The 13,538-nt window shown below is 47.8% G+C and overlaps 1 protein-coding gene across 2 annotated transcripts in view; it reads right to left on the bottom strand.

The window, feature by feature from the left end:
* PCGF2 (polycomb group ring finger 2) overlaps positions 1–13,060 on the bottom strand; it is a 39,642-nt gene extending 26,582 nt beyond the window's left edge. The window contains exon 1 of one of the 2 annotated variants that reach the window (XM_066587982.1): positions 12,851–13,060. The gene's annotated coding sequence lies outside the window, so the exon portion shown is untranslated. Of the gene's footprint in view, positions 1–4,238; positions 4,434–12,850 lie in introns of those variants that run through there. The other variant, XM_066587981.1, reaches the window with a different exon arrangement.
* Between the last annotated feature and the right edge of the window lie 478 nt (positions 13,061–13,538).

Below are 13,538 nucleotides of genomic sequence, written 5' to 3'. Positions count from 1 at the left end.
TTCCGTGGAGATTCAGCCTGGATTCCACGTCACGTAGTGACATGTAATTTTCTCTGTGTGGGGATTTCAAATCTATGTACGGAAAAAAGCCTCGTATAGACTTTGGCGCAGATTGCCTTTAATTGTAATGGGATGTGAATTTGATGCGAAACCTGATGCAAAAAACACTGTGTGAACATAACCCAAATCCAGACTCACACAAGCGTACTTGCACGCACACGAGCGCTACGTATTTGTGGAATTAACAATGTTTTTTTGCGCATGGCAAAAGAATACACACTGATTGAAATGGCTAATTAGTCTAATGAGTTCCAAATGTTTTCTTTTGCTTGCGCAATTATGCAATGTTTCACACGTCTCCAAGTGTATTGCGCACGCATTTGTGCACCGCCATTGACTTCTATGGGGACTTTTGATGCGAAAATGCGTAGGGAAGTAGAGTATGCTGCTGATTTTTTTCCCTCACCGAAATGCGCAGGTGAACAAACCTGTTGAAGTCAGTGGGTTCTATTCTTTGAATATTACGCACGTAAATACGCCCGTGTGAATCTGATCGGAGTCTGACACACAAATAGTAAGGTTCTTGCGCCGGATTATTAGATGTTCCAAACTGCTGGACGCTTCTAAACAAGCATGTACTTATCTGCAGGGAGTTTAAAGGTAAACATGAAAGGGGTTCTCTGCTTTGGACATGGCGTCCCCGTGCTGGGAACCCCAGCGATCAACTGTAATCCTGGCGGTAAAGGGTTTACCTTCTCTGCAGCGCCACCTCAAGGTAAATGAAGTATTATGCAGTTCCCATTCATCTCCGTGAATGTAATACCGGACAGGACAGGGCAGGTCCTCCAGCTCGAGGGACACTCTTTATAACAAAAGCTGGGGGTTCTGAAGAGAGTGCCCCCTTCTATTAACTCAGAATTCCCTAACAGGGTATAGAAAAATCATTTGTCATACCTGGACACTCCGTTTAAATCACCGTGGACTGCAGACAATCCGCCGCGGTAATAACTATTAATCCAACATGGGTCTATTTTTGTCATCGAGCTTTTCGCATCCCAAAGTGTTGAATTAAAGGCTTTTAGCTATATTTTGTGTTCCACTGCGATAAAGCGTCTAGAGATACGTGGAATCCTAGAAAATACAAGTGTTCACATTCGGCTTTAGCAATCAACCCAATTTAAGGCTTTTTGGGAAATCCAGAAACTCTTTGTAGCTTCTTCCATTATGATATTACGGCTTCCAGAGGCTTTTTCACCCAGCTTTCCTAGAGTCCTGATAAGCAAATGTACCTAGCTATAGAGCGATGGGGGAGGTGGGGGATGTATTACCATTAGAGATGAGCGAGCATACTCGTTAAGGCGATTTACTCGAGAGAGCATCGCCTTTTTCGATTACCTGCTGGCTCGTCCCTGAAGATTCGGGGGGGCCGCGGGGGGTTGCGGAGGGGATTGGGAGGGAGAGAGAGAGATATCTCACTCTCCACCCCGCTCCCCTCCACCGCCACGCGACGCCCCCCGAATCTTCAGGGACGAGCCAGCAGGTAATCGAAAAAGGCGATGCTCTCTCGAGTAAATCGCCTTAACGAGTATGCTCTCTCATCTCTAATTATCGTGTTTCCCTGACAATAAGACCCAATCTTATATTAATTTTTGCCCCAAAAGAGGCACCAGGTCTTATTATACAGGCTCGGTCCGGTTCCCCCCACTGCTCTCCAGAGCTCCAGCTCGCTTGCTTCAGTTCTTGGCCGCCGACAGAAGATCGCTTCCTGGTTACGGGATTCATAAATTCCACCACCTGGAAGCGATGGCTCTGATTGGTTCTTGAGCGCAGCTCAACCAATCAATGCAGTAATTAATGAACCAATGCGATGGCTATGATTGGTTCATCGAGTGCTGCATTGATTGGCTGAGCAGCGCTCAAAAACCAATCACATTCATCATGTTGTGGAGGCAGGATTTATGAATTAGCCAATCAATGCCACGACTCAGCCAGTCCATGAATCCCGCCTCCACAATGCAATGGCTGTGATTGGTTCTCGAACGCTGCTTAGCCAATCAATGCAGCGCTTGATGGACTAATCAGAGCCATCGCATTGGTTCATCGTGCGCTGCATTGATCGGCTTAGCAGCACTCAAGAACCAGTTAGAACCATTGTTTCCTGAAAGCGGGATTTGTGAATTCTGTAACCAGGAAGCGATCTTCTGTCGGCGGACGAGGACTGAAGCAAGCGAGCTGGAGCTCCAGAGAGAAGCGGGAGGACCTGGTCCGAGCTTGCTAGGTAATGTATTGCTTTTTTTTTAATGTAATCTAGCCAGGGCTAATTTTTGGGGTGGGGTTTAGATTTCAAACCTCCCAAAAAAATTCTGAAAAATCTGGTTAGGGCTTAATTTTGGGATAGGTCTTATTTTTGGGGGAATTACGATTCATAAGTGTAACACAGAAGAATGACAACCCCTATGCGAGATGTAAGGGTGGCCATTGGTTGCCACCCAATTTTGCCGAAAAGGGGAAAGAAGACGATGACTACTGGTAAGGCAGAACATATATGGTAGCAGTAGTTTTACGGTACTTTTATGCAGCCTGTTGATCGGACAAGAACATTCGTAATTTGCCCAATCAATACGCTGTGAAAGTTGCACCCAATCAGCCGAAGAATGAGGAAACGCTCGCTCATCGGATGATCGTATCTTTTGTGCGGTTGAAGAAGATCAGCAGCAGCAGCAGCGCATTTCGCCGGATTGCTGCCGACAACGATGAAAGTGTACGGGGGAGATACGACAGTATGCACGATTATTTGTCCGCCATTCATTCTGAATCAGTGCGTGTGAAGGCCATATATATGAGCGCCGCGACTTCATGCAGATCCGCACTAAATAGCTTCGTGGATTTAGCCCATTGACAATGCTGAAACCTTTTGCGCACGGGGATTAGCCGCGGATTTCGAAGGCAGAATCTACACGGAAATACCCATTTCGGATACCGCTGTGTCAACCAACACACTTTGCGAACGGCTCGGATCAAGTTGGGTTTCCTATTTCGCAATGAGTACAAGATAATAGCCCTCGCATTGCTTACCCCGTCACACACGTGAAAAGGTCCACACGGCCTGCAGGATTCGCCGTCTCATATCTGCACTTCAAGCACAACTCTACTCAAAATCTTGCTTGCATGTAAAAAAAAAAAAAAAGTCCTTGAGTCGTCCTCTTCTGTCACGTTCTATTCTATCGTTCCGTCCGAATATCTGGTCCTGGGAAAGTTGGGTAAAGTCCAATACAGCTGCCAATACAATTTCTGAAAATCTTCCTAATTGCGCAGTGATCCTGGGAGTAGGACGAGGTAAACTCACGAATCCGACATCTGGGGGCTGTGATAGCAGCCATACTGGTTGTCACTTATGTCATTAATAACTGACAAGACAGAACATTTTCCAGTTTGGCAGAATCCGATTTTTTTGACTATAGTTGGTAACGGCAATCAAGGGTTAAAAATAGTCATCTATGAAGACAGGGAAGATGCACGCTGTCATGCATGGAGTAAATAAAGGGACCGTCCGCTGCCACCCTGTCACCTGCTGGTCCGGTCACCCTTCTACCTAGATTGGCGCACATCTGATAATGGTCAGACCGGCCTGGGTAGGCACATTACTGTCACCGTAATTCACTTTAGGTGCGGATTAGAAATGCCCCTTTTTTAGGATGCAGGGGATAAAAAAAATTTAGTGTATAGCAGAAAACCCCAAAAGATTAAAGGCGCCTTCTACGTAGAGATTTACCGCCGTTGTGTAATGAAATGACGTAAATCCGAGCGCAATCACATGTCAATTTAGTAAGCGCTATGGGGATGAGCCCCCAATAATGCATCTGTGGGGTAAACAACTAAAGTTTTCCATCTTGGCCAGGACATTTCCGCCATGACTTTTGCGCTACCACGCGATCGAACGCCAACCGTACAGGTAAAAAAAAAAGGTAAATCAGACTATGGAGTAAGAATGTGACGGTAACATTTGGAAATGCACAGGATCACCCCAGATTATAAAGGGGGGCAGGGATGAGCCCCCCAGACTGAGACATATGTGGGGAGAGGGGTGAGTAGACACAGCACAAGCTGGGGAGGGGGGGTGAGCAGGAAGGATCACACATGGGGGACAGAGGGGGACCCCCAGTACAATGCACCCCCCAACCTCAGCACCCCCCCAACAAAGAGCACATCCCCCCTGGGTCCGCCCCCAGCGCCCTTACCTGATGATGATGATGCTCTCTCTGTGGTCCGCCTGTCTCCAGGATTATTTCTCCACTGTCTCTCCCCTCCCCCTCCAGTCTCAGCACTCTCCTCTCCTCCTCGCCTGTCTCCCCCTCCCTTTGTCTCCTCTTCCTCCCCTCTTCTTCTTCTTCCTCTTCTTCTTCTCTCTTTTTTTTTCTTCTCTCTCAAAATGGCTTTTTTTTTTTTTTTTTTGCAGACAAGGACAGGCCCCGCCCCCCGGTCATGTGACCCCCTCCTCCTCCCTGGGGATTTGAGCAAAGGGGGAGGAGAAGGAATGGAAAACAGGAGCTGGGATGTGTGGAGAGGACAAAGAGCCAGACACTGCCAGACTGTGTGTCTGTGGCTTCCTCTGGGCTGGCACTGCCATAGACAGTGCCCCTGCCACCATGTGTCATCTGCCCAGAGACAGGGGCATAGTAGCTGCCATGGAGGCGCTTGTCATAGTAGCAACTGGCTTTTTGATTTTGGAGCCCCCCTTCCCCTCTAGATGCCCCCCTCGGCTGGATCCTTAGGGATTGACTCACACGTGGCATAAAAATCCAGCGCCAACAAATCTGCATCGAAATCCGAGGCAATCTTTACACGTGTTTTGATGCAGATCTGCCACATAATCCACCGTCGAGACGCGGATTCGCATATGTAGCTGCGGGCATCTGTGCGCAGATTAGCGCCAATCTGAGCGTTTTTCACAACGCAGATTCTGGTGCGAATCCGCAACAATAAGGGCTTTTTCACAGGGGGTATGCACATTTGTGCGCGCCTGAGGCCAATATATTTGCGCTATAAACGATACTTTAATGCATGTGTATCGGCATAGTTTGCTGTACCTTTTCGGCCACAGGGCATGTATTTTTGCGCGCGGGATGCAAGCACGCCCTGTTTGAAATGGCTGATTCGTCTAATGAGTTCCAGATGTGTTCTTTTATTCTAGCGGAATTACGTAGTGTTGAACGCATTTCCGTGCGTATATGCGCCCCCGCATTGACTTCTATGGGGATGTTTGGCATGCTGCGGGTTTTTTGTGCGAAAAATGCGCACCCAAAATACGGAAATGTGTACAAAACTGTTGAAATCAATGGTTGTATTCTCTCTGAACTGCATGTGCAAATACGCCCGTGTGAAGGAGCTGTTAGGGCTGCTTCACACTGGCGAGCGCGATATCACCGCAAGAAAATCGCATATTTGCTCATGCGATGTTTGAGCATCAGCAGTGCTTTTTCCTTGAAAATCATCGTAGCAGCCTACGATTTTCTCGCATGATAGACGACAACAGGAGTTGCAGTTAAAAACGTATCGCAAGAACATCGCAAATTTTTTTGTTGCGATGCGGAGGCGCCATAGGGAAACATAGCCGAGAAAAAATAGCAAATAGCAAAAATAACAAATCTCGCAACATCGCGGGACAGGAAACATCGCACACGGGAATGAAGTCATTGAAAAGCATGGTGAAATCGGTCTGTTTGTCACATGTGCGCTGTTTTTTAGGCATGTTGCCAGGCAACATGGAAAACAAAGTGACATTTATGGGGCCTTCTTGGTTTTTTTTTTTTTCTCTTTTGGTTTTTTTTTTGTGCATATGAAAAATTTATGACACACGGATGACACATGTATGTCAAAACGCACATGCACAATAAAACGTGTGCAACATGCACACATGTAGTGGAATCGGTCTGTCTTTCACTGGCCAAAATAGATTCCCCTTTAAATGAATGAGGCGAGGATTCGAGATAGGGTTGGCATTGATAACACAGGTGTCAATAGGAAATCTTGCATCGCACTCGCGGGCGCAGCGAACGCCTGCCGATGTGTTTTCCTATCCCATTGTAAACAATGCGTGATGCGTTCTGAGGAACGAGCCAAGATAGAGCATGATGCGGTGCGGGGAAAAAAAAAAAAAAAAAAACGCTCATGCATAGGACTCCATTGCAAAGAATGGGGTTCATATTCGTGCGAGATTTGTGAATCTCGCAACGCACAAATCGCGCACAATATTCTCAGCCGTCTGAAAGCGGCCTTAAAGGGATTTTTAGAGTTATTAAAGAAGGTTGTCCAGCACCAGAAGAAGGGGTCTATTTTTTCCCCATGTTTGTGCATGGGCTGCGCCTGGTATTCCATCTCATCAAGTGAATGGAGCTGAACTGCAGTACCAGACGTAGCCCATGAACAGATGTGGCACTGTTTCTGGAGAAATGTCATCCTTTGGCCCATTGTCCACGGGTGGATTTAAATTGCGGAATGCGCGTGTGGAACCCGCACAGATGATTCGCAGTTCAAGCCGCCCATAGGGAAACATGGGCGTCCACAACTAGAGATGAGCGAGCATACTCGGTAAGGCGATTTACTCGAGAGAGCATCGCCTTTTTCGAGTAACTGCTGGCTCGTCCCTAAAGATTCGGGGGGGCCATGGAAGTGAGCGGGGGTTGCGGAGGAGATCGGGAGGGAGAGAGATCTCTCTCACTCTCCACCCCCCCCCCCCCCCCCGAATCTTCAGGGACGAGCCAGCAGTTACTCGAAAAAGGCAATGCTCTCTCGAGTAAATCGCCTTACCGAGTATGCTCGCTCATCTCTATCCACAACTGAATTAAAGCATGCAGGTTTGATCTGCAGACTTGTGGGTGCGGAAATCAAATCCCAGCATGCTCCATTTTAGTGCCATTCCCGCACGGACGGCTTTTCCGATCTGCGGGAAAGCAGGAGTTTGAAAAAAAAGAACTCTACTGCGCATGTGCGTCAGCCAGTACTTCCACACACATTTGCAGTAGAGAAAAAAGAAGACCTTGTGGAATCCAACCCACCCATGGACATCAGCCCTATTTCTAGTCCTCTGCAAACTCCTTTAATGATTGGGCAGGAGTGCTACCATATGCAAGTGCCCTGCCTGACAATACAGAATGGAGCAGTTCTTTCCCAGACAAGTAACTGCTCTGCCCTTGATCTTTATTAAAGGGGTTCTCTCACTTCTGGCTATTGATGAGCTACCCTCAGTATAGGCCATCAGTAGCAGATTGGCGGTGGTCCGGCGCTTGGGACTCCAGCAATCAGCTGTTTTCCCAGGCTGGTGTTAGTGCAGCTGTTGCAGTAGGGCAGGCCACACAGGACGCAGGCTACGATGCGGACACAAGGCTTACAAAAATAACTATTTTATTGTAATAAATGAACTTGGAGATGAAGTCGGCAGTAGAAGCTTCTGTTAATAGATGAGTATTATGAGGTTATTCAGAAACATTAGGCAACCTAACTGACTCTAACTAAGAGTAAGCTTAACGAACCTGAGTGGGGGATGGCAACAATCTGTTATAAATCACTAAGATCAGCGACACACTTCAACCGTAGAATACATGGCAGTACCACCCAACGTTTCAACCCACCAATGGTGGTCGCCCACACACAGTGCAAAAGTAACGCAAGTGTTGTCCAATAACTTATCCGCAACTGGCGGGTAAATATGCGTTTTTTCTGCTCTCGGCTCAAACACGCATATTTTAACTGGCAGGCCTACATTTAAGTCACCACCCATGTGCACACGTCAGCCTTTTCTTGAGGTCCCACCCCACTTACAGATCTCCAGCGTGTTTGGTTCCAAAATGTAGGTGATGCGTCTTTTGACATCTGTTGGGGGTACCCTGATTTGCAGAGTGGTGTGAATCCTTTGTAGCAGTCTCTCTAGCTGAATTCCCTGCAGCGTTGTTCTCTCAGCAACGTTGGTTCTAGTGCATTATGGAGCTGCGCTTCTCAAACACCGGCTGCCTCCTTTCCTGTGCCACGTACCCTCTCTTACAGGCACAGTCTTCCAGGACATGCCCTTCATGGCTCCCGAAGTTGACTCCTCACTCCTTTGGCAGCTCTCTCTCCTGGCACTGCAGTCTTTCTTAAGGCTCAGTACTACTGGATTGGCTCTCCAGCTTGCAGCTCTCTATGATCTCAAGTCCTACATCTCTCCCACCTAACGTCTGCAACCAATTGGAAGTCACATACAACACTCCATTGAGAAATACACAAACTGCAATAATGTTTGACGGCCATCCAAATTACATAACTATGAGAACCATTACAGAGCTTATTACAGCACAAAGTTGAACCTGGGCCCCCCTGTTGCACAGCTGTCTGCCTGTGGAAGCGACAACTCCATGCACTGGCAGTGGCCCTGGCTGGAACTGTAGGCTGAGTCCCATTCACTTTCTTACTCCCTATCCTCAGGATATCTCATCAATATCGAATCAGTGGGGCCCATGCCAATCAACTGTATGAAGTGGCAGCAGTCGAGGGAGCACTGCGGCACTTCACTGCATATCCGGTTCAGTGCTGTACATTTCATAGCAACTATGCCTGTTATTGCAGCTCAATCCCATGCACTTGAATGCATATTGGACAGCACATGGGTATTAGTGTATTTTGACGCCACCAGGAAGTCCTCCGAATCACGATTGACAGGGGGTGACGCCCCCTGATGCTGATTGGCTGCAGAGCCGAACTCCCTGCAGGTCCTGGAAGGCCACAAAACATTTGTTCGAATGGCATACAGCGGTGGCCACAGCTGCAACGGTGTTCCCCCGCTTGCGGCCCTGAAGGAGGAACCCTACTGACTGATGAAGGGGCAGGCCGCCTCGGCAGCAGGGACATCAGAGCGTCCTTCCACTTAATGGCCGAAGTTGCATACTGCCACAGCTGCTTGAGCTGTGAATGGGGGAGCAGCGGTCAGGCAGCACTGAGGCGGCGGACCATTACCAGCTAAGAGCGCAGAGGGAGCGTCCGAGACGGAGCCTCCACATGGTACGGCAGCGGGGGACCGGCACACACCCGCCGACCGCAAGTGACCTCAGAACACAGCCACCGCACGGAAGCGAGGCTCAAGATGCTACCGTGGGACACCTGCTGCACTCACAGTGATGCGAGGCTCCAGATGTGGCGGTCATGTAGCACCGAGCCGCCGCCTGCGACCCACCTCTGAGTGCTGAGGCAGCGCCTGGAAACAAGCATCCACATTCAATGGGGGACGGCTGCTGCGGTCAGAGTGACCGCTGTAGTGTCTGGATAGTTTTTCTTTTTGCGGCCCCGGAAGGCTAAGGGTGAGGGTTACTTTGCTTCTTTACCTTTACAGCTACTTATTTAAGCTGGTAGGCCCTTCCAGCTTTCACCCTATCGGGAGCTAGGCGTGTGACAGGGGCGTTCCCCCTGTCAAACCCCTAGCTTCCGGTGGCGTCAAGGTACACTAATACCCAGCACATGGACTGGTGTCTATGTGCTGTTTAATCTGAGTTGCGCCTGAGTCTATAGACCAATAATTAGACTATGTTATTCAACGTCAGCAGTAATCGGAGATCAACAGGAAGAGGACTCCCTAATATGTATAATGACATTTGGAAATGTCAATGCACTATTGCTAACCTTAATTAGGTGGAGTATACTAATTGTAATTCTAACATCCGAACCTGGCCACACCTGGGCTGATCTGTCATCTTTGTGCATGTACAAGGTGACACATTTATCTTCCAATTTAAGATTTTTCCCATCATTGCAGTAGACTGTTGTTTTAACACTGAAGAATGAACACAATTTTAAAGGGCTTTTGTGGGACATAAAGAAAATTATGCCTATGGAATGTTGTGAAACGAGGCAAAAAGCCATATTCATCTCCTCCAGTGGCTCCCCATCCAACACTTGAGCCCCGATCCCGACTGGACTGAACCCTGAAGAAGCCGGCTGTGGTCACGTGTCATTCACTGTGTACATGACTGCTCAGCGAATCCTAGACTTCAGCGGTAATTCTGCCATGATCACTGAAGCCTGTGATTGGCTGTGTGGTCGCATGCACACTAAACAGTACATAACTGCAGCCAGCATCTTCCGGGTTCGGTGCGGCAGGGACCTGCGCTCAACTGCTGGAGGGGAGTCACTGAAGGAGGCAAATATGGCTTTTTCTTTCTATTACAACTAGAGATGAGCGAACGTACTCGGTAAGGCCGATTTCGCATATCGAGCACTGCGATTTTCGAGTACTTCACTACTCGGGTGAAAAGTACTCGGGTGCACCGTGGGTGAGCGGGGGGTTGCAGCGGGGAGTGGGGGGAGAGGGAGAGAGAGAGGGCTCCCCCCTGTTCCCCGCTGCTACCCCCCACTCCCCTCTGCAACCCCCCGCCCCACAGCGCACCCGAGTACTTTTCACCCGAGTAGTGAAGTACTCGAAAATCGCGGTGCTCGATTGCGAAATCGCCCTTACCGAGTACATTCGCTCATCTCTAATTACAACACTCCACAGCTGTAGAAAAAAATCAAGCCCCAGAAAACCTCTTTACATGGTATGTAACAAAGAATCAATGTGAGAAAAAAGCCTACAAATAGAATCAAGTAAAAACCTGTGAGTTCAGTTGGTGATATTGAGTTGGAGGCAGAGATCAACATAGTATATAGCACCAATTCCAACAAGTAGGCAACCATATAAAACATGGTCATGCTGAATTTCCCATAGCAGACGATGCCCTTTTCATTGACTCTGCCCTGATTAATAGGGGAAGTCCTGAGTAGAATTGGCAGTTCAAAGTCAAGGAGAGGAATCTGGCGACACCAAATGTGATTAGTTCTCTCCAAATTGCTCTCATGGCTCCCTGCAAACTAAACGGCGGCCAACAGTGGTAATATTTAGGCAAGCCATGGTGACATTTATTAGAAAACGGAATGGAACTATATTGTTGTAACGGGGCCAGAGAAAATTGGCATGGGCTCCCAAGACGCAGGTCTAGATGACACGGGGGTTTCAACAGAAACATCCCTGGCTCTTGGAAGGGAGACAGAGTAGGGGTTACGGGATCCTAGCTCACCTGCTCTCCATGGAAAGCTCAGAACCTGCTTAACACCATGGTTTCGAATACTGCTCATTCTTTTCTTGAAATCAGCTGAATCCTAGTCAAAATCTGCAACAATGTTGTGTTTTTGATGCGGAAATTCTGCAGATTTTGCTGCAAATTTTCCACTGCGGAAAATCTACAGCATTTCCGACTACATATGGACGTACCCTTAATTTCAACTAAAGGAATAATTCAAAGTGTACACACATTAGTGCTACTCCCTGACCTTTATAGGATGCCCAAGGATTGAAAGCTGCATTGCGCAATTCTCTCGATGTAACAGCTGTGCGAGTATCCACTACTTTCACAACTCTTCCCACACTGCTCTTCTCTGCTGCGGAGTTCCGGAAACGGGATCAAGGCAGAATGTCCTTTTCCTGGAGGGTTCATGCACAAGGGTGATTAAAAAGTTGCGCCCGAGATTCTTAGGAGCAACTTGCATCGGACAGCACTCGGACATCTCGTCGATGTGCTGAACACTGCACTTTGACAAGTGTTATTCTTGTCTTAAAATCGGACAAAAATAGGACATGCTGCAATTTTTTAAAATTGGGCTATTAGTACGTGTAAAAAAAGTCCTTGTCCCTACACCCATTCAAATGAATGGGTGCTATTTCTGTCAAATTTTCTGGCCGAAAATCGGACGTAAAAGAATGTCCATGTGCCATCTGCCCGAAATTGGAGACCAGCAATGTAGCAGGTTTCCTCTCTTTCTCTTGTGCCCACAACCACACTTCTGGAAAAGTACTTCCGCTTCTTCCATGAACACCCACCACAGCCTTCATCTCTTAGGCTGGGTTCACACTGGGTGGATTTGCCACGGAAATTCCGTCCGGAGTTTCACCGCGGCAAATCCGCCTGCGGCCGCTAATCCCAGGATTAGCTGGCCATGTGGACGAGATTTCCCAGAAATCTCGTCCACACGGGACGGTGAATCCGCCACAGCAAAGCAGACAGAAGCTGGCGCTGCGGTGCGGATTCGCCAGCCGCAGCATGTTCTTTTTTTTTTTCTATCCCCTGCGGCTGCACTTTCCTCTATAGGAGCGCCCGCCGCAACGGAAAAGCGTGCGACCAGGCAGCTTCAAAACCTGTAGTTAAGTGCCGCGGGTTTTGAAGCAGCACTTTGCCGGCAGAAATCTCACGGTTTTTCGCTGCGGCCAAACCGCAAGATTTCCGCCAGGAATCCGCCTAGTGTGAACCCAGCCTTAAAGCTGTATACATTTTCATGAAAATGTAAAAGAAACCAAGCAGGGGAAGGGAAATAATAAACAGCCCAAATGTCATCCACCCCCCCCCCCCCCACACACACACACTATAATTCACCCTATGGCACTATAATCTAGGATTTATTGCTCTCCATGATCTTTCTACCAAACTGGTGATGCTGCTCATGCGTTTTGTCCACATGCACTTTGCTTCCTCTTGGCCAACTAAGCAAAGGAAGTAACATAGCAAACGTTGGTGCATGCAAAGTTTTTTTGCTTGGCACAGGGAAACACCCAGCGTCAACACTAATGTGCTTGATGTCATTTAAACAATCCCATAGAATACTATGGGCACCGCAGTGGCATCAGTTTCCCTTTGATGTTCCACTACCACGCTAGATGGCTAAAAACATGATAGATGAACATACGGGAACCCAACCTTAGATGTCTCGGTTTATCTTTTTCTTATTATAGAAGGTGAAACTGAGATACTGTCATGAGTTTGTTATAAAATGTGTCTACGATATCTAGTTAAATGCATACCTTACTCAGCAGACCGGGACAATCCAAACAATTGGTAGTTATGTATTTCCAGCGGTTAGGTGAGATGTAGAGGAAAGAGCATGAGCCGTGCCAGAAGCCGCCAATAACCAGGACAAAGTCTCCGATGTGTCAGGTTCTCTAAACTATACAGGAAGTTTCGCTAGTGACATATATTCAGCAAGCGGCATCCACTCCATAATGAGGACACGATCAGCACCGATGGAAGTGTAAATATAAAGCACCTGACCATCTAGGATGCGTTCCAGAAGATGCTGCTGACCCAGATAAACCAGTTTGCCTCTTTACTCATCGCAGCTTTGCACTAATTAATACATGAAAGACTTTGCAATTATATAACCATGAACTCATAGATTTGTCAGCTGAGAATTAATTTTGGCCACCGGGAGAGAACATCATGCAATTTTATACTATTTATAGATAAATCTATAGGGAGACTGAATGAGAGACTGATAATGGATAACAAGGCTGGGGGACATGGCAGTAGAGGGTGAATCCACGCGTGTAACAAAGTTCAACTTGACTGTGATAACTTTCTGCAATAAGTTATCCTATCTTAATTTATTCAAAAACTATTGGAGAGAGGTCCCCCAGTGTAGACTCATACCGTAATAAAGAGCTCGTGCTCACCTCTCTCCGCTCGTCTCCCCGCTGACGTCATCTTTGCAGG

The sequence above is a fragment of the Eleutherodactylus coqui genome, chromosome 13, assembly GCF_035609145.1.
Source record: "Eleutherodactylus coqui strain aEleCoq1 chromosome 13, aEleCoq1.hap1, whole genome shotgun sequence".
Lineage (NCBI taxonomy): Eukaryota > Metazoa > Chordata > Amphibia > Anura > Eleutherodactylidae > Eleutherodactylus > Eleutherodactylus coqui.
Note: the sequence above shows the minus strand (reverse complement) of the source record. Positions and strands in the feature narration are given on the sequence as shown.